The sequence below is a fragment of the Taudactylus pleione genome, unplaced genomic scaffold (assembly GCF_031769625.1).
Source record: "Taudactylus pleione unplaced genomic scaffold, aTauple2 ptg000056l, whole genome shotgun sequence".
Lineage (NCBI taxonomy): Eukaryota > Metazoa > Chordata > Amphibia > Anura > Myobatrachidae > Taudactylus > Taudactylus pleione.
This window is the reverse complement of record NW_028284458.1, coordinates 1-20,781: the sequence shown is the minus strand read 5'-3', so window position 1 is coordinate 20,781 and position 20,781 is coordinate 1.

The following is a 20,781-nucleotide window of genomic DNA, read 5'->3' as shown; positions in this document are numbered from 1 at the left end:
ATGTGTGCGCAGTAGCCGCACGTGCATCAACAAAGTAGTGCCAAGCGTGCGCCTGTGTCATAAGTAAAAGGCCGGCTGGCTTGACCGTTAAAGGGTGCTGTAACCCCCAAAGTACACTCCTGTCCAAACCAAAAAAGAAAATATTTTCTGTGTTTGTGAATTGTGTGCGCAGTAGCTGCATGTGCATCAACAAAGTAGTGCCAAGCGTGCGCCTGTGTCATAAGTAAAGGGGCGGCTGGCATGACCGTTAAAGGGTGCTGTAACCCCCAAAGTACACTCCAAACCAAATAACAAAATATATTTTCTGTGTTTGTGAATTGTGTGCGCAGTAGCCGCACGTGCATCAACAAAGTAGTGCCAAGCGTGCGCCTGTGTCATAAGTAAAGGGCCGGCTGGCTTGACCGATAAAGGGTGCTGTAACCCCCAAAGTACACTCCAGTCCAAAACAAAAAATATATATTTTCTGTGTTTGTGAATTGTGTGCGCAGTAGCCGCACGTGCATCAACAAAGTAGTGCCAAGCGTGCGCCTGTGTCATAAGTAAAGGGCCGGCTGGCTTGACCGTTAAAGGGTGCTGTATCCCCCAAATTACACTCCAGTCCAAACCAAAAAAGAAAATATTTTCTGTGTTTGCGAATTGTGTGCCCAGTTGCCGCATGTGCATCAACAAAGTAGTGCCAAGCGTGCGCCTGTGTCATAAGTAAAGGGCCAGCTGGCTTGACCGTTAAAGGGTGCTGTAACCCCCAAAGTACACTCCAAACCAAATAACAAAATATTTTTTCTGTGTTTGTGAATAGTGTGCGCAGTAGCCGCACGTGCATCAACAAAGTAGTGCCAAGCGTGCGCCTGTGTCATAAGTAAAGGGCCGGCTGGCTTGACCGTTAAAGGGTGCTGTAACCCCCAAGTACACTCCAAACCAAAAAAAAAGAATTTTCTGTGTTTGTGAATTGTGTGCGCAGTAGCCGCACGTGCATCAACAAAGTAGTGCCAAGCGTGCGCCTGTGTCATAAGTAAAGGGCCAGCTGGCTTGACCGTTAAAGGGTGCTTTAACCCCCAAAGTACATTCCAAACCAAATAACAAAATATTTTTTCTGTGTTTGTGAATTGTGTGTGCAGTAGCTGCACGTGCATCAACAAAGTAGTGCCAAGCGTGCGCCTGTGTCATAAGTAAAGGGCAGGCTGACTTGACCGTTAAAGGGTGCTGTAACCCCCAAAGTACACTCCAAACCAAAAAAGAAAATATTTTCTGTGTTTGTGAATTGTGTGCGCAGTAGCCGCATGTGCATCAACAAAGTAGTGTCAAGCGTGCACCTGTGTCATAAGTAAAGGACCGGCTGGCTTGACCGTTAAAGGGTGCTGTAACCCCCAAAGTACACTCCAAACCAAATAACAAAATCTTTTTTCTGTGTTTGTGAATTGTGTGCGCAGTAGCCACACGTCCATCAACAAAGTAGTGCCAAGCGTGCGCCTGTGTCATAAGTAAAGGGCCAGCTGGCTTGACCGTTAAAGGGTGCTGCAACCCCCAAAGTACACTCCAAAATAACAAAATATTTTTTCTGTGTTTGTGAATTGTGTGCGCAGTAGCCGCAGGTGAATCAACAAAGTAGTGCCAAGCGTGCGCCTGTGTCATAAGTAAAGGGCCGGCTGGCTTGACCTTTAAAGGGTGCTGTAACCCCCAAAGTACACTCCAAATCAAAAAAAAATAATTTTCTGTGTTTGTGCCGCACGTGCATCAACAAAGTAGTGCCAAGCGTGCGCCTGTGTCATAAGTAAAGGGCCGGCTGGCTTGACCGTTAAAAGGTGCTGTAACCCCCAAAGTACACTCCAGTCCAAACCAAAAAATATATATTTTCTGTGTTTGTGAATTGTGTGCGCAGTAGCCGCAAGTGCATCAACAAAGTAGTGCCAAGCGTGCGCCTGTGTCATAAGTAAAGGGCCGGCTGGCTTGACTGTTAAAGGGTGCTGTAACCCCCAAAGTACACTCCAGTCCAAACCGAAAAAATATATATTTTCTGTGTTTGTGAATTGTGTGCGCAGTAGCCGCACGTGCCTCAACAAAGTAGTGCCAAGAGTGCGCCTGTGTCATAAGTAAAGGGCCAGCTGGCTTGACCGTTAAAGGGTGCTGTAACCCCCAAAGTACACTCCAGTCCAAACCAAAACAAAAAAAATATATTTTCTGTGTTTGTGAATTGTGTGCGCAGTAGCCGCACGTGCATCAACAAAGTAGTGCCAAGCGTGCGCCTGTGTCATAAGTAAAGGGCCGGCTGGCTTGACCATGAAAGGGTGCTGTAACCCCCAAAGTACACTCCAAACCAAAAAAAAAATTATTTTCTGAGTTTGTGCCGCACGTGCATCAACAAAGTAGTGCCAAGCGTGAGCCTGTGTCATAAGTAAAGGGCCGGCTGGCTTGACCGTTAAAAGGTGCTGTAACCCCCAAAGTACACTCATGTCCAAACCAAAAAATATATATTTTCTGTGTTTGTGAATTGTGTGCGCAGTAGCCGCACGTGCATCAACAAAGTAGTGCCAAGCGTGCGCCTGTGTCATAAGTAAAGGGCCAGCTGGCTTGACCGTTAAAGGGTGCTGTAACCCCCAAAGTACACTCAAGTCCAAACCAAAAAAGAAAATATTTTCTGTGTTTGTGAATTGTGTGCGCAGTAGCCGCATGTGCATCAGCAAAGTAGTGCCAAGCGTGCGCCTGTGTCATAAGTAAAGGGCCGGCTGGCTTGACCGTTAAAGGGTGCTGTAACCCCCAACGTACACTCCAGTCCAAACCAAAAAAGAAAATATTTTCTGTGTTTGTGAATTGTGTGCGCAGTAGCCGCACGTGCATCAACAAAGTAGTGCCAAGCGTGCGCCTGTGTCATAAGTAAAGGGCCGGCTGGCTTGACCGTTAAAGGGTGCTGTAACCCCCAAAGTACACTCCAGTCCAAACCAAAAAATATATATTTTCTGTGTTTGTGAAATGTGTGCGCAGTAGCCGCACGTGCATCAACAAAGTAGTGCCAAGCGTGCGCCTGTGTCATAAGTAAAAGGCCGGCTGGCTTGACCGTTAAAGGGTGCTGTAACCCCCAAAGTACACTCCTGTCCAAACCAAAAAAGAAAATATTTTCTGTGTTTGTGAATTGTGTGCGCAGTAGCTGCATGTGCATCAACAAAGTAGTGCCAAGCGTGCGCCTGTGTCATAAGTAAAGGGGCGGCTGGCATGACCGTTAAAGGGTGCTGTAACCCCCAAAGTACACTCCAAACCAAATAACAAAATATATTTTCTGTGTTTGTGAATTGTGTGCGCAGTAGCCGCACGTGCATCAACAAAGTAGTGCCAAGCGTGCGCTTGTGTCATAAGTAAAGGGCCGGCTGGCTTGACCGATAAAGGGTGCTGTAACCCCCAAAGTACACTCCAGTCCAAACCAAAAAATATATATTTTCTGTGTTTGTGAATTGTGTGCGCAGTAGCCGCACGTGCATCAACAAAGTAGTGCCAAGCGTGCGCCTGTGTCATAAGTAAAGGGCCGGCTGGCTTGACCGTTAAAGGGTGCTGTAACCCCCAAAGTACACTCCAGTCCAAACCAAAACAAAAAAAATATATTTTCTGTGTTTGTGAATTGTGTGCGCAGTAGCCGCACGTGCATCAACAAAGTAGTGCCAAGCGTGCGCCTGTGTCATAAGTAAAGGGCCAGCTGGCTTGACCGTTAAAGGGTGCTGTATCCCCCAAATTACACTCCAGTCCAAACCAAAAAAGAAAATATTTTCTGTGTTTGCGAATTGTGTGCCCAGTTGCCGCATGTGCATCAACAAAGTAGTGCCAAGCGTGCGCCTGTGTCATAAGTAAAGGGCCAGCTGGCTTGACCGTTAAAGGGTGCTGTAACCCCCAAAGTACACTCCAAACCAAATAACAAAATATTTTTTCTGTGTTTGTGAATAGTGTGCGCAGTAGCCGCACGTGCATCAACAAAGTAGTGCCAAGCGTGCGCCTGTGTCATAAGTAAAGGGCCGGCTGGCTTGACCGTTAAAGGGTGCTGTAACCCCCAAGTACACTCCAAACCAAAAAAAAAGAATTTTCTGTGTTTGTGAATTGTGTGCGCAGTAGCCGCACGTGCATCAACAAAGTAGTGCCAAGCGTGCGCCTGTGTCATAAGTAAAGGGCCAGCTGGCTTGACCGTTAAAGGGTGCTTTAACCCCCAAAGTACATTCCAAACCAAATAACAAAATATTTTTTCTGTGTTTGTGAATTGTGTGTGCAGTAGCTGCACGTGCATCAACAAAGTAGTGCCAAGCGTGCGCCTGTGTCATAAGTAAAGGGCAGGCTGACTTGACCGTTAAAGGGTGCTGTAACCCCCAAAGTACACTCCAAACCAAAAAAGAAAATATTTTCTGTGTTTGTGAATTGTGTGCGCAGTAGCCGCATGTGCATCAACAAAGTAGTGTCAAGCGTGCACCTGTGTCATAAGTAAAGGACCGGCTGGCTTGACCGTTAAAGGGTGCTGTAACCCCCAAAGTACACTCCAAACCAAATAACAAAATCTTTTTTCTGTGTTTGTGAATTGTGTGCGCAGTAGCCACACGTCCATCAACAAAGTAGTGCCAAGCGTGCGCCTGTGTCATAAGTAAAGGGCCAGCTGGCTTGACCGTTAAAGGGTGCTGCAACCCCCAAAGTACACTCCAAAATAACAAAATATTTTTTCTGTGTTTGTGAATTGTGTGCGCAGTAGCCGCAGGTGAATCAACAAAGTAGTGCCAAGCGTGCGCCTGTGTCATAAGTAAAGGGCCGGCTGGCTTGACCTTTAAAGGGTGCTGTAACCCCCAAAGTACACTCCAAATAAAAAAAAAATAATTTTCTGTGTTTGTGCCGCACGTGCATCAACAAAGTAGTGCCAAGCGTGCGCCTGTGTCATAAGTAAAGGGCCGGCTGGCTTGACCGTTAAAAGGTGCTGTAACCCCCAAAGTACACTCCAGTCCAAACCAAAAAATATATATTTTCTGTGTTTGTGAATTGTGTGCGCAGTAGCCGCAAGTGCATCAACAAAGTAGTGCCAAGCGTGCGCCTGTGTCATAAGTAAAGGGCCGGCTGGCTTGACTGTTAAAGGGTGCTGTAACCCCCAAAGTACACTCCAGTCCAAACCGAAAAAATATATATTTTCTGTGTTTGTGAATTGTGTGCGCAGTAGCCGCACGTGCGTCAACAAAGTAGTGCCAAGAGTGCGCCTGTGTCATAAGTAAAGGGCCAGCTGGCTTGACCGTTAAAGTGTGCTGTAACCCCCAAAGTACACTCCAGTCCAAACCAAAAAAGAAAATATTTTCTGTGTTTGTGAATTGTGTGCGCAGTAGCCGCATGTGCATCAACAAAGTAGTGCCAAGCGTGCGCCTGTGTCATAAGTAAAGGGCCGGCTGGCTTGACCGTTAAAGGGTGCTGTAACCCCCAAAGTACACTCCAGTCCAAACCAAAAAAGAAAATATTTTCTGTGTTTGTGAATTGTGTGTGCATTAGCCGCACGTGCATCAACAAAGTAGTGCCAAGCGTGCGCCTGTGTCATAAGTAAAGGGCCAGCTGGCTTGACCGTTAAAGGGTGCTGTAACCCCCCAGAACACTCCAAACCAAAAAAAAAATGATTTTCTGTGTTTGTGAATTGTGTGCGCAGTAGCCGCACGTGCATCGACAAAGTAGTGCCAAGCGTGCGCCTGTGTCATAAGTAAAGGGCCGGCTGGCTTGACCGTTAAAGGGTGCTGTAACCCCCAAAGTACACTCCTGTCCAAACCAAAAAAGAAAATATTTTCTGTGTTTGTGAATTGTGTGCGCAATAGCTGCATGTGCATCAACAAAGTAGTGCCAAGCGTGCGCCTGTGTCATAAGTAAAGGGCCGGCTGGCATGACCGATAAAGGGTGCTGTAACCCCCAAAGTACACTCCAAACCAAATAACAAAATATATTTTCTGTGTTTGTGAATTGTGTGCGCAGTAGCCGCACGTGCATCAACAAAGTAGTGCCAAGTGTGCGCCTGTGTCATAAGTAAAGGGCCGGCTGGCTTGACCGTTAAAGGGTGCTGTAACCCCCAAAGTACACTCCAGTCCAAACCAAAAAATATAAATTTTCTGTGTTTGTGAATTGTGTGCGCAGTAGCCGCACGTGCATCAACAAAGTAGTGCCAAGCGTGCGCCTGTGTCATAAGTAAAGGGCCGGCTGGCTTGACCGTTAAAGGGTGCTGTAACCCCCAAAGTACACTCCAGTCCAAACCAAAACAAAAAAAATATATTTTCTGTGTTTGTGAATTGTGTGTGCATTAGCCGCACGTGCATCAACAAAGTAGTGCCAAGCGTGCGCCTGTGTCATAAGTAAAGGGCCGGCTGGCTTGACCGTTAAAGGGTGCTGTAACCCCCAAAGTACACTCCTGTCCAAACCAAAAAAGAAAATATTTTCTGTGTTTGTGAATTGTGTGCGCAATAGCTGCATGTGCATCAACAAAGTAGTGCCAAGCGTGCGCCTGTGTCATAAGTAAAGGGCCGGCTGGCATGACCGATAAAGGGTGCTGTAACCCCCAAAGTACACTCCAAACCAAATAACAAAATATATTTTCTGTGTTTGTGAATTGTGTGCGCAGTAGCCGCACGTGCATCAACAAAGTAGTGCCAAGCGTGCGCCTGTGTCATAAGTAAAGGGCTGGCTGGCTTGACCGTTAAAGGGTGCTGTAACCCCCAAAGTACACTCCAAACCAAAAAAGAAAATATTTTCTGTGTTTGTGAATTGTGTGCGCAGTAGCCGCATGTGCATCAACAAAGTAGTGCCAAGCGTGCACCTGTGTCATATGTAAAGGACCAGCTGGCTTGACCGTTAAAGGGTGCTGTAAACCCCAAAGTACACTCCAAACCAAATAACAAAATATTTTTTCTGTGTTTGTGAATTGTGTGCGCAGTAGCCGCACGTGCATCAACAAAGTAGTGCCAAGCGTGCGCCTGTGTCATAAGTAAAGGGCCGGCTGGCTTGACCGTTAAAGGGTGCTGTAACCCCCAAAGTAAACTCCAAAATAACAAAATATTTTTTCTGTGTTTGTGAATTGTGTGCGCAGTAGCCGCAGGTGAATCAAAAAAGTAGTGCCAAGCGTGCGCCTGTGTCATAAGTAAAGGGCCGGCTGGCTTGACCATTAAAGGGTGCTGTAACCCCCAAAGTACACTCCAAACCAAAAAAAAAATTATTTTCTGAGTTTGTGCCGCACGTGCATCAACAAAGTAGTGCCAAGCGTGAGCCTGTGTCATAAGTAAAGGGCCGGCTGGCTTGACCGTTAAAAGGTGCTGTAACCCCCAAAGTACACTCATGTCCAAACCAAAAAATATATATTTTCTGTGTTTGTGAATTGTGTGCGCAGTAGCCGCACGTGCATCAACAAAGTAGTGCCAAGCGTGCGCCTGTGTCATAAGTAAAGGGCCAGCTGGCTTGACCGTTAAAGGGTGCTGTAACCCCCAAAGTACACTCAAGTCCAAACCAAAAAAGAAAATATTTTCTGTGTTTGTGAATTGTGTGCGCAGTAGCCGCATGTGCATCAGCAAAGTAGTGCCAAGCGTGCGCCTGTGTCATAAGTAAAGGGCCGGCTGGCTTGACCGTTAAAGGGTGCTGTAACCCCCAACGTACACTCCAGTCCAAACCAAAAAAGAAAATATTTTCTGTGTTTGTGAATTGTGTGCGCAGTAGCCGCACGTGCATCAACAAAGTAGTGCCAAGCGTGCGCCTGTGTCATAAGTAAAGGGCCGGCTGGCTTGACCGTTAAAGGGTGCTGTAACCCCCAAAGTACACTCCAGTCCAAACCAAAAAATATATATTTTCTGTGTTTGTGAAATGTGTGCGCAGTAGCCGCACGTGCATCAACAAAGTAGTGCCAAGCGTGCGCCTGTGTCATAAGTAAAAGGCCGGCTGGCTTGACCGTTAAAGGGTGCTGTAACCCCCAAAGTACACTCCTGTCCAAACCAAAAAAGAAAATATTTTCTGTGTTTGTGAATTGTGTGCGCAGTAGCTGCATGTGCATCAACAAAGTAGTGCCAAGCGTGCGCCTGTGTCATAAGTAAAGGGCCAGCTGGCTTGACCGTTAAAGGGTGCTGTAACCCCCAAAGTACACTCCAAACCAAATAACAAAATATATTTTCTGTGTTTGTGAATTGTGTGCGCAGTAGCCGCACGTGCATCAACAAATTAGTGCCAAGCGTGCGCCTGTGTCATAAGTAAAGGGCCGGCTGGCTTGACTGTTAAAGGGTGCTGTAACCCCCAAAGTACACTCCAGTCCAAACCGAAAAAATATATATTTTCTGTGTTTGTGAATTGTGTGCGCAGTAGCCGCACGTGCGTCAACAAAGTAGTGCCAAGAGTGCGCCTGTGTCATAAGTAAAGGGCCAGCTGGCTTGACCGTTAAAGGGTGCTGTAACCCCCAAAGTACACTCCAGTCCAAACCAAAAAAGAAAATATTTTCTGTGTTTGTGAATTGTGTGCGCAGTAGCCGCATGTGCATCAACAAAGTAGTGCCAAGCGTGCGCCTGTGTCATAAGTAAAGGGCCGGCTGGCTTGACCGTTAAAGGGTGCTGTAACCCCCAAAGTACACTCCAGTCCAAACCAAAAAAGAAAATATTTTCTGTGTTTGTGAATTGTGTGTGCATTAGCCGCACGTGCATCAACAAAGTAGTGCCAAGCGTGCGCCTGTGTCATAAGTAAAGGGCCAGCTGGCTTGACCGTTAAAGGGTGCTTTAACCCCCAAAGTACACTCCAAACCAAATAACAAAATATTTTTTCTGTGTTTGTGAATTGTGTGTGCAGTAGCTGCCCGTGCATCAACAAAGTAGTGCCAAGCGTGCGCCTGTGTCATAAGTAAAAGGCCGGCTGGCTTGACCATTAAAGGGTGCTGTAACCCCCAAAGTACACTCCTGTCCAAACCAAAAAAGAAAATATTTTCTGTGTTTGTGAATTGTGTGCGCAGTAGCTGCATGTGCATCAACAAAGTAGTGCCAAGCGTGCGCCTGTGTCATAAGTAAAGGGGCGGCTGGCATGACCGTTAAAGGGTGCTGTAACCCCCAAAGTACACTCCAAACCAAATAACAAAATATATTTTCTGTGTTTGTGAATTGTGTGCGCAGTAGCCGCACGTGCATCAACAAAGTAGTGCCAAGCGTGCGCCTGTGTCATAAGTAAAGGGCCGGCTGGCTTGACCGATAAAGGGTGCTGTAACCCCCAAAGTACACTCCAGTCCAAACCAAAAAATATATATTTTCTGTGTTTGTGAATTGTGTGCGCAGTAGCCGCACGTGCATCAACAAAGTAGTGCCAAGCGTGCGCCTGTGTCATAAGTAAAGGGCCGGCTGGCTTGACCGTTAAAGGGTGCTGTAACCCCCAAAGTACACTCCAGTCCAAACCAAAACAAAAAAAATATATTTTCTGTGTTTGTGAATTGTGTGCGCAGTAGCCGCACGTGCATCAACAAAGTAGTGCCAAGCGTGCGCCTGTGTCATAAGTAAAGGGCCGGCTGGCTTGACCGTTAAAGGGTGCTGTAACCCCCAAGTACACTCCAAACCAAAAAAAAAGAATTTTCTGTGTTTGTGAATTGTGTGCGCAGTAGCCGCACGTGCATCAACAAAGTAGTGCCAAGCGTGCGCCTGTGTCATAAGTAAAGGGCCAGCTGGCTTGACCGTTAAAGGGTGCTTTAACCCCCAAAGTACACGCCAAACCAAATAACAAAATATTTTTTCTGTGTTTGTGAATTGTGTGTGCAGTAGCTGCACGTGCATCAACAAAATAGTGCCAAGCGTGCGCCTGTGTCATAAGTAAAGGGCAGGCTGACTTGACCGTTAAAGGGTGCTGTAACCCCCAAAGTACACTCCAAACCAAAAAAGAAAATATTTTCTGTGTTTGTGAATTGTGTGCGCAGTAGCCGCATGTGCATCAACAAAGTAGTGTCAAGCGTGCACCTGTGTCATAAGTAAAGGACCGGCTGGCTTGACCGTTAAAGGGTGCTGTAACCCCCAAAGTACACTCCAAACCAAATAACAAAATCTTTTTTCTGTGTTTGTGAATTGTGTGCGCAGTAGCCGCACGTCCATCAACAAAGTAGTGCCAAGCGTGCGCCTGTGTCATAAGTAAAGGGCCAGCTGGCTTGACCGTTAAAGGGTGCTGCAACGCCCAAAGTACACTCCAAAATAACAAAATATTTTTTCTGTGTTTGTGAATTGTGTGCGCAGTAGCCGCAGGTGAATCAACAAAGTAGTGCCAAGCGTGCGCCTGTGTCATAAGTAAAGGGCCGGCTGGCTTGACCTTTAAAGGGTGCTGTAACCCCCAAAGTACACTCCAAACCAAAAAAAAAATATTTTCTGTGTTTGTGCCGCACGTGCATCAACAAAGTAGTGCCAAGCGTGCGCCTGTGTCATAAGTAAAGGGCCGGCAGGCTTGACCATTAAAAGGTGCTGTAACCCCCAAAGTACACTCCAGTCCAAACCAAAAAATATATATTTTCTGTGTTTGTGAATTGTGTGCGCAGTAGCCGCAAGTGCATCAACAAAGTAGTGCCAAGCGTGCGCCTGTGTCATAAGTAAAGGGCCGGCTGGCTTGACTGTTAAAGGGTGCTGTAACCCCCAAAGTACACTCCAGTCCAAACCGAAAAAATATATATTTTCTGTGTTTGTGAATTGTGTGCGCAGTAGCCGCACGTGCGTCAACAAAGTAGTGCCAAGAGTGCGCCTGTGTCATAAGTAAAGGGCCAGCTGGCTTGACCGTTAAAGGGTGCTGTAACCCCCAAAGTACACTCCAGTCCAAACCAAAAAAGAAAATATTTTCTGTGTTTGTGAATTGTGTGCGCAGTAGCCGCATGTGCATCAACAAAGTAGTGCCAAGCGTGCGCCTGTGTCATAAGTAAAGGGCCGGCTGGCTTTACCGTTAAAGGGTGCTGTAACCCCCAAAGTACACTCCAGTCCAAACCAAAAAAGAAAATATTTTCTGTGTTTGTGAATTGTGTGTGCATTAGCCGCACGTGCATCAACAAAGTAGTGCCAAGCGTGCGCCTGTGTCATAAGTAAAGGGCCAGCTGGCTTGACCGTTAAAGGGTGCTGTAACCCCCCAGAACACTCCAAACCAAAAAAAAAATGATTTTCTGTGTTTGTGAATTGTGTGCGCAGTAGCCGCACGTGCATCGACAAAGTAGTGCCAAGCGTGCGCCTGTGTCATAAGTAAAGGGCCGGCTGGCTTGACCGTTAAAGGGTGCTGTAACCCCCAAAGTACACTCCTGTCCAAACCAAAAAAGAAAATATTTTCTGTGTTTGTGAATTGTGTGCGCAATAGCTGCATGTGCATCAACAAAGTAGTGCCAAGCGTGCGCCTGTGTCATAAGTAAAGGGCCGGCTGGCATGACCGATAAAGGGTGCTGTAACCCCCAAAGTACACTCCAAACCAAATAACAAAATATATTTTCTGTGTTTGTGAATTGTGTGCGCAGTAGCCGCACGTGCATCAACAAAGTAGTGCCAAGCGTGCGCCTGTGTCATAAGTAAAAGGCCGGCTGGCTTGACCGTTAAAGGGTGCTGTAACCCCCAAAGTACACTCCAGTCCAAACCAAAAAATATAAATTTTCTGTGTTTGTGAATTGTGTGCGCAGTAGCCGCACGTGCATCAACAAAGTAGTGCCAAGCGTGCGCCTGTGTCATAAGTAAAGGGCCGGCTGGCTTGACCGTTAAAGGGTGCTGTAACCCCCAAAGTACACTCCAGTCCAAACCAAAACAAAAAAAATATATTTTCTGTGTTTGTGAATTGTGTGTGCATTAGCCGCACGTGCATCAACAAAGTAGTGCCAAGCGTGCGCCTGTGTCATAAGTAAAGGGCCAGCTGGCTTGACCGTTAAAGGGTGCTGTAACCCCCCAGAACACTCCAAACCAAAAAAAAAATGATTTTCTGTGTTTGTGAATTGTGTGCGCAGTAGCCGCACGTGCATCGACAAAGTAGTGCCAAGCGTGCGCCTGTGTCATAAGTAAAGGGCCGGCTGGCTTGACCGTTAAAGGGTGCTGTAACCCCCAAAGTACACTCCTGTCCAAACCAAAAAAGAAAATATTTTCTGTGTTTGTGAATTGTGTGCGCAATAGCTGCATGTGCATCAACAAAGTAGTGCCAAGCGTGCGCCTGTGTCATAAGTAAAGGGCCGGCTGGCATGACCGATAAAGGGTGCTGTAACCCCCAAAGTACACTTCAAACCAAATAACAAAATATATTTTCTGTGTTTGTGAATTGTGTGCGCAGTAGCCGCACGTGCATCAACAAAGTAGTGCCAAGCGTGCGCCTGTGTCATAAGTAAAGGGCCGGCTGGCTTGACCGTTAAAGGGTGCTGTAACCCCCAAAGTACACTCCAGTCCAAACCAAAAAATATAAATTTTCTGTGTTTGTGAATTGTGTGCGCAGTAGCCGCACGTGCATCAACAAAGTAGTGCCAAGCGTGCGCCTGTGTCATAAGTAAAGGGCCGGCTGGCTTGACCGTTAAAGGGTGCTGTAACCCCCAAAGTACACTCCAGTCCAAACCAAAAAAGAAAATATTTTCTGTGTTTGCGAATTGTGTGCCCAGTTGCCGCATGTGCATCAACAAAGTAGTGCCAAGCGTGCGCCTGTGTCATAAGTAAAGGGCCAGCTGGCTTGACCGTTAAAGGGTGCTGTAACCCGCAAAGTACACTCCAAACCAAATAACAAAATATATTTTCTGTGTTTGTGAATTGTGTGCGCAGTAGCCGCACCTGCATCAACAAATTAGTGCCAAGCGTGCGCCTGTGTCATAAGTAAAGGGCTGTCTGGCTTGACCGATAAAGGGTACTGTAACCCCCAAAGTACACTCCAAACCAAAAAAAAAATTATTTTCTGTGTTTGTGATTTGTGTGCGCAGTAGCCGCACGTGCATCAACAAAGTAGTGCCAAGCGTGCGCCTGTGTCAAAATTAAAGGGCCGGCTGGCTTGACCGTTAAAGGGTGCTGTAACCCCAAAAGTACACTCCAAACCTAAAAAATATATATTTTCTGTGTTTGTGAATTGTGTGCGCAGTAGCCGCACGTGCATCAACAAAGTAGTGCCAAGCGTGCGCCTGTGTCAAAAGTAAAGGGCCGGCTGGCTTGACTGTTAAAGGGTGCTGTAACCCCCAAAGTACACTCCAAACCAAAAAAATATATATTTTCTGTGTTTGTGAATTGTGTGCGCAGTAGCCGCACGTGCATCAACAAAGTAGTGCCAAGCGTGCGCCTGTGTCATAAGTAAAGGGCCGGCTGGCTTGACCGTTAAAGGGTGCTCTAACCCCCAAAGTACACTACAAACCAACTGACAAAATATTTTTTCTGTGTTTGTGAATAGTGTGCACAGTAGCCGCACGTGCATCAACAAAGTAGTGCCAAGAGTGCGCTTGTGTCATAAGTAAAGGGCTGGCTGGCTTGACAGTTAAAGGGTGCTGTAACCCCCAAAGTACACTCCAGTCCAAACCAAAAAATTTTTTTTTCTGTGTTTGTGAATTGTGTGCGCAGTAGCCGCAGATGCATCAACAAAGTAGTCCCAAGCGTGCGCCTGTGTCATAAGTAAAGGGCCGGCTGGCTTGACCGTTAAAGGGTGCTGTAACCCCCAAAGTACACTCCAGTCCATACCAAAAAAAAAGAATTTTCTGTGTTTGTGAATTGTGTGCGCAGTAGCCGCACGTGCATCAACAAAGTAGTGCCAAGCGTGCGCCTGTGTCATAAGTAAAGGGCCGGCTGGCTTGACCGTTAAAGGGTGCTGTAACCCCCAAAGTACACTCCAGTCCATACCAAAAAAAAAGAATTTTCTGTGTTTGTGAATTGTGTGCGCAGTAGCCGCACGTGCATCAACAAAGTAGTGCCAAGCGTGCGCCTGTGTCATAAGTAAAGGGCCAGCTGGCTTGAACCTTAAAGGGTGCTTTAACCCCCAAAGTACACTCCAAACCAAATAACAAAATATTTTTTCTGTGTTTGTGAATTGTGTGCGCAGTAGCTGCACGTGCATCAACAAAGTAGTGCCAAGCGTGCGCCTGTGTCATAAGTAAAGGGCTGGCTGGCTTGACCGTTAAAGGGTGCTGTAACCCCCAAAGTACACTCCAAACCAAAAAAGAAAATATTTTCTGTGTTTGTGAATTGTGTGCGCAGTAGCCGCATGTGCATCAACAAAGTAGTGCCAAGCGTGCACCAGTGTCATAAGTAAAGGACCGGCTGGCTTGACCGTTAAAGGGTGCTGTAACCCCCAAAGTACTCTCCAAACCAAATAACAAAATATTTTTTCTGTGTTTGTGAATTGTGTGCGCAGTAGCCGCACGTGCATCAACAAAGTAGTGCCAAGCATGCGCCTGTGTCATAAGTAAAGGGCCAGCTGGCTTGACCGTTAAAGGGTGCTGCAACCCCCAAAGTACACTCCAAAATAACAAAATATTTTTTCTGTGTTTGTGAATTGTGTGCGCAGTAGCCACAGGTGAATCAACAAAGTAGTGCCAAGCGTGCGCCTGTGTCATAAGTAAAGGGCCGGCTGGCTTGACCATTAAAAGGGTGCTGTAACCCCCAAAGTACACTCCAAACCAAAAAAAAATTATTTTCTGTGTTTGTGCCGCACGTGCATCAACAAATTAGTGCCAAGTGTGCGCCTGTGTCATAAGTAAAGGGCCAGCTGGCTTGACCGTTAAAGGGTGCTGTAACCCCCCAGAACACTCCAAACCAAAAAAAAATATATTTTCTGTGTTTGTGAATTGTGTGCGCAGTAGCCGCACGTGCATCGACAAAGTAGTGCCAAGCGTGCGCCTGTGTCATAAGTAAAGGGCCGGCTGGCTTGACCATTAAAGGGTGCTGTAACCACCAAAGTACACTCCTGTCCAAACCAAAAAAGAAAATATTTTCTGTGTTTGTGAATTGTGTGCGCAGTAGCTGCATGTGCATCAACAAAGTAGTGCCAAGCGTGCACCAGTGTCATAAGTAAAGGCCGGCTGGCTTGACCGTTAAAGGGTGCTGTAACCCCCAACGTACACTCCAGTCCAAACCAAAAAAGAAAATATTTTCTGTTTGTGAATTGTGTGCGCAGTAGCCGCACGTGCATCAACAAAGTAGTGCCAAGCGTGCGCCTGTGTCATAAGTAAAGGGCCGGCTGGCTTGACCGTTAAAGGGTGCTGTAACCCCCAAAGTACACTCCAGTCCAAACCAAAAAATATATATTTTCTGTGTTTGTGAAATGTGTGCGCAGTAGCCGCACGTGCATCAACAAAGTAGTGCCAAGCGTGCGCCTGTGTCATAAGTAAAAGGCCGGCTGGCTTGACCGTTAAAGGGTGCTGTAACCCCCAAAGTACACTCCTGTCCAAACCAAAAAAGAAAATATTTTCTGTGTTTGTGAATTGTGTGCGCAGTAGCTGCATGTGCATCAACAAAGTAGTGCCAAGCGTGCGCCTGTGTCATAAGTAAAGGGCCAGCTGGCTTGACCGTTAAAGGGTGCTGTAACCCCCAAAGTACACTCCAAACCAAATAACAAAATATATTTTCTGTGTTTGTGAATTGTGTGCGCAGTAGCCGCACGTGCATCAACAAATTAGTGCCAAGCGTGCGCCTGTGTCATAAGTAAAGGGCCGGCTGGCTTGACTGTTAAAGGGTGCTGTAACCCCCAAAGTACACTCCAGTCCAAACCGAAAAAATATATATTTTCTGTGTTTGTGAATTGTGTGCGCAGTAGCCGCACGTGCGTCAACAAAGTAGTGCCAAGAGTGCGCCTGTGTCATAAGTAAAGGGCCAGCTGGCTTGACCGTTAAAGGGTGCTGTAACCCCCAAAGTACACTCCAGTCCAAACCAAAAAAGAAAATATTTTCTGTGTTTGTGAATTGTGTGCGCAGTAGCCGCATGTGCATCAACAAAGTAGTGCCAAGCGTGCGCCTGTGTCATAAGTAAAGGGCCGGCTGGCTTGACCGTTAAAGGGTGCTGTAACCCCCAAGTACACTCCAGTCCAAACCAAAAAGAAAATATTTTCTGTGTTTGTGAATTGTGTGCTGCATTAGCCGCACGTGCATCAACAAAGTAGTGCCAAGCGTGCGCCTGTGTCATCAGTAAAGGGCCAGCTGGCTTGACCGTTAAAGGGTGCTTTAACCCCCAAAGTACACTCCAGTCCAAACCAAAAAAGAAAATATTTTCTGTGTTTGTGAATTGTGTGCGCAGTAGCCGCATGTGCATCAGCAAAGTAGTGCCAAGCGTGCGCCTGTGTCATAAGTAAAGGGCCGGCTGGCTTGACCGTTAAAGGGTGCTGTAACCCCCAAAGTACACTCCAGTCCAAACCAAAAAAGAAAATATTTTCTATTTGTGAATTGTGTGCGCAGTAGCCGCACGTGCATCAACAAAGTAGTGCCAAGCATGCGCCTGTGTCATAAGTAAAGAGCCGGCTGGCTTGACCGTTAAAGGGTGCTGTAACCCCCAAAGTACACTCCAGTCCAAACCAAAAAATATATATTTTCTGTGTTTGTGAATTGTGTGCGCAGTAGCCGCACGTGCATCAACAAAGTAGTGCTAAGCGTGCGCTTGTGTCATAAGTAAAGGGCCGGCTGGCTTGACCGTTAAAGGGTGCTGTAACCCCCAAAGTACACTACAAACCAAAAAAAAAAATATTTTCTGTGTTTGTGAATTGTGTGCGCAGTAGCCGCATGTGCATCAACAATGTAGTGCCAAGCGTGCGCCTGTGTCATAAGTAAAGGGCCGGCTGGCTTGACCGTTAAATGGTGCTGTAACCCCCCAGAACACTCCAAACCAAAAAAAAAATTATTGTCTGTGTTTGTGAATTGTGTGCGCAGTAGCCGCACGTGCATCGACAAAGTAGTGCCAAGCATGCGCCTGTGTCATAAGTAAAGGGCCGGCTGGCTTGACCGTTAAAGGGTGCTGTAACCCCCAAAGTACACTCCTGTCCAAACCAAAAAAGAAAATATTTTCTGTGTTTGTGAATTGTGTGCGCAGTAGCTGCATGTGCATCAACAAAGTAGTGCCAAGCGTGCGCCTGTGTCATAAGTAAAGGGCCGGCTGGCATGACCATTAAAGGGTGCTGTAACCCCCAAAGTACACTCCAAACCAAATAACAAAATATATTTTCTGTGTTTGTAAATTGTGTGCGCAGTAGCCGCACGTGCATCAACAAAGTAGTGCAAAGCGTGCGCCTGTGTCATAAGTAAAGGGCCGGCTGGCTTGCCAATTAAAGGGTGCTGTAACCCCCAAAGTACACTCCAGTCCAAACCAAAAAATATATATTTTCTGTGTTTGTGAATTGTGTGCGCAGTAGCCGCACGTGCATCAACAAAGTAGTGCCAAGCGTGCGCCTGTGTCATAAGTAAAGGGCCGGCTGGCTTGACCGTTAAAGAGTGCTATAACCCCCAAAGTACACTCCAGTCCAAACCAAAAAATATATATTTTCTGTGTTTGTGAATTGTGTGCGCAGTAGCCGCACGTGCATCAACAAAGTAGTGCCAAGCGTGCGCCTGTGTCATAAGTAAAGGGCCAGCTGGCTTGACCATTAAAGGGTGCTGTAACCCCCAAAGTACACTACAAACCAAAAAAAAAATTATTTTCTGTGTTTGTGAATTGTGTGCGCAGTAGCAGCACGTGCATCGACAAAGTAGTGCCAAGCGTGCGCCTGTGTCATAAGTAAAGGGCCGGCTGGCTTGACCGCTAAAGGGTGCTGTAACCCCCAAAGTACACTCCTGTCCAAACCAAAAAAGAAAATATTTTCTGTGTTTGTGAATTGTGTGCGCAGTAGCTTCATGTGCATCAACAAAGTAGTGCCAAGCGTGCGCCTGTGTCATAAGTAAAGGGCCGGATGGCATGACCGTTAAAGGGTGCTGTAACCCCCAAAGTACACTCCAAACCAAATAACAAAATATATTTTCTGTGTTTGTGAATTGTGTGCGCAGTAGCCGCACGTGCATCAACAAAGTAGTGCCAAGCGTGCGCCTGTGTCATAAGTAAAGGGCCGGCTGGCTTGACCGTTAAAGGGTGCTGTAACCCCCAAAGTACACTCCTGTCCAAACCAAAACAAAAAAATATATATTTTCTGTGTTTGTGAATTGTGTGCACAGTAGCCGCACGTGCATCAACAAAGTAGTGCCAAGCGTGAGCCTGTGTCATAAGTAAAGGGCCGGCTGACTTGACCGTTAAAGGGTGCTGTAACCCCCAAAGTACACTCCAAACCAAATAACAAAATATATTTTCTGTGTTTGTGAATTGTGTGCGCAGTAGCTGCACGTGCATCAACAAAGTAGTGCCAAGCGTGCGCCTGTGTCATAAGTAAAGGGCTGGCTGGCTTGACCGTTAAAGGGTGCTGTAACCCCCAAAGTACACACCAAACTAAAAAAGAAAATATTTTCTGTGTTTGTGAATTGTGTGCGCAGTAGCCGCATGTGCATCAACAAAGTAGTGCCAAGCGTGCACCTGTGTCATAAGTAAAGGACCAGCTGGCTTGACCGTTTAAGGGTGCTGTAACCCCCAAAGTACACTCCAAACCAAATAACAAAATATATTTTCTGTGTTTGTGAATTGTGTGCGCAGTAGCCGCACGTGCATCAACAAAGTAGTGCCAAGCGTGCGCCTGTGTCATAAGTAAAGGGCCTGCTGGCTTGACCGTTAAAGGGTGCTGTAACCCCCAAAGTACACTCCAGTCCAAACCAAAAAAGAAAATATTTTCTATTTGTGAATTGTGTGCGCAGTAGCCGCACGTGCATCAACAAAGTAGTGCCAAGCATGCGCCTGTGTCATAAGTAAAGAGCCGGCTGGCTTGACCGTTAAAGGGTGCTGTAACCCCCAAAGTACACTCCAGTCCAAACCAAAAAATATATATTTTCTGTGTTTGTGAATTGTGTGCGCAGTAGCCGCACGTGCATCAACAAAGTAGTGCTAAGCGTGCGCTTGTGTCATAAGTAAAGGGCCGGCTGGCTTGACCGTTAAAGGGTGCTGTAACCCCCAAAGTACACTACAAACCAAAAAAAAAAATATTTTCTGTGTTTGTGAATTGTGTGCGCAGTAGCCGCATGTGCATCAACAATGTAGTGCCAAGCGTGCGCCTGTGTCATAAGTAAAGGGCCGGCTGGCTTGACCGTTAAATGGTGCTGTAACCCCCCAGAACACTCCAAACCAAAAAAAAAATTATTGTCTGTGTTTGTGAATTGTGTGCGCAGTAGCCGCACGTGCATCGACAAAGTAGTGCCAAGCATGCGCCTGTGTCATAAGTAAAGGGCCGGCTGGCTTGACCGTTAAAGGGTGCTGTAACCCCCAAAGTACACTCCTGTCCAAACCAAAAAAGAAAATATTTTCTGTGTTTGTGAATTGTGTGCGCAGTAGCTGCATGTGCATCAACAAAGTAGTGCCAAGCGTGCGCCTGTGTCATAAGTAAAGGGCCGGCTGGCATGACCATTAAAGGGTGCTGTAACCCCCAAAGTACACTCCAAACCAAATAACAAAATATATTTTCTGTGTTTGTAAATTGTGTGCGCAGTAGCCGCACGTGCATCAACAAAGTAGTGCAAAGCGTGCGCCTGTGTCATAAGTAAAGGGCCGGCTGGCTTGCCAATTAAAGGGTGCTGTAACCCCCAAAGTACACTCCAGTCCAAACCAAAAAATATATATTTTCTGTGTTTGTGAATTGTGTGCGCAGTAGCCGCACGTGCATCAACAAAGTAGTGCCAAGCGTGCGCCTGTGTCATAAGTAAAGGGCCGGCTGGCTTGACCGTTAAAGAGTGCTATAACCCCCAAAGTACACTCCAGTCCAAACCAAAAAATATATATTTTCTGTGTTTGTGAATTGTGTGCGCAGTAGCCGCACGTGCATCAACAAAGTAGTGCCAAGCGTGCGCCTGTGTCATAAGTAAAGGGCCAGCTGGCTTGACCATTAAAGGGTGCTGTAACCCCCAAAGTACACTACAAACCAAAAAAAAAATTATTTTCTGTGTTTGTGAATTGTGTGCGCAGTAGCAGCACGTGCATCGACAAAGTAGTGCCAAGCGTGCGCCTGTGTCATAAGTAAAGGGCCGGCTGGCTTGACCGCTAAAGGGTGCTGTAACCCCCAAAGTACACTCCTGTCCAAACCAAAAAAGAAAATATTTTCTGTGTTTGTGAATTGTGTGCGCAGTAGCTTCATGTGCATCAACAAAGTAGTGCCAAGCGTGCGCCTGTGTCATAAGTAAAGGGCCGGATGGCATGACCGTTAAAGGGTGCTGTAACCCCCAAAGTACACTCCAAACCAAATAACAAAATATATTTTCTGTGTTTGTGAATTGTGTGCGCAGTAGCCGCACGTGCATCAACAAAGTAGTGCCAAGCGTGCGCCTGTGTCATAAGTAAAGGGCCGGCTGGCTTGACCGTTAAAGGGTGCTGTAACCCCCAAAGTACACTCCTGTCCAAACCAAAACAAAAAAATATATATTTTCTGTGTTTGTGAATTGTGTGCACAGTAGCCGCACGTGCATCAACAAAGTAGTGCCAAGCGTGAGCCTGTGTCATAAGTAAAGGGCCGGCTGGCTTGACCGTTAAAGGGTGCTGTAACCCCCAAAGTACACTCCAAACCAAATAACAAAATATATTTTCTGTGTTTGTGAATTGTGTGCGCAGTAGCTGCACGTGCATCAACAAAGTAGTGCCAAGCGTGCGCCTGTGTCATAAGTAAAGGGCTGGCTGGCTTGACCGTTAAAGGGTGCTGTAACCCCCAAAGTACACACCAAACTAAAAAAGAAAATATTTTCTGTGTTTGTAAATTGTGTGCGCAGTAGCCGCATGTGCATCAACAAAGTAGTGCCAAGCGTGC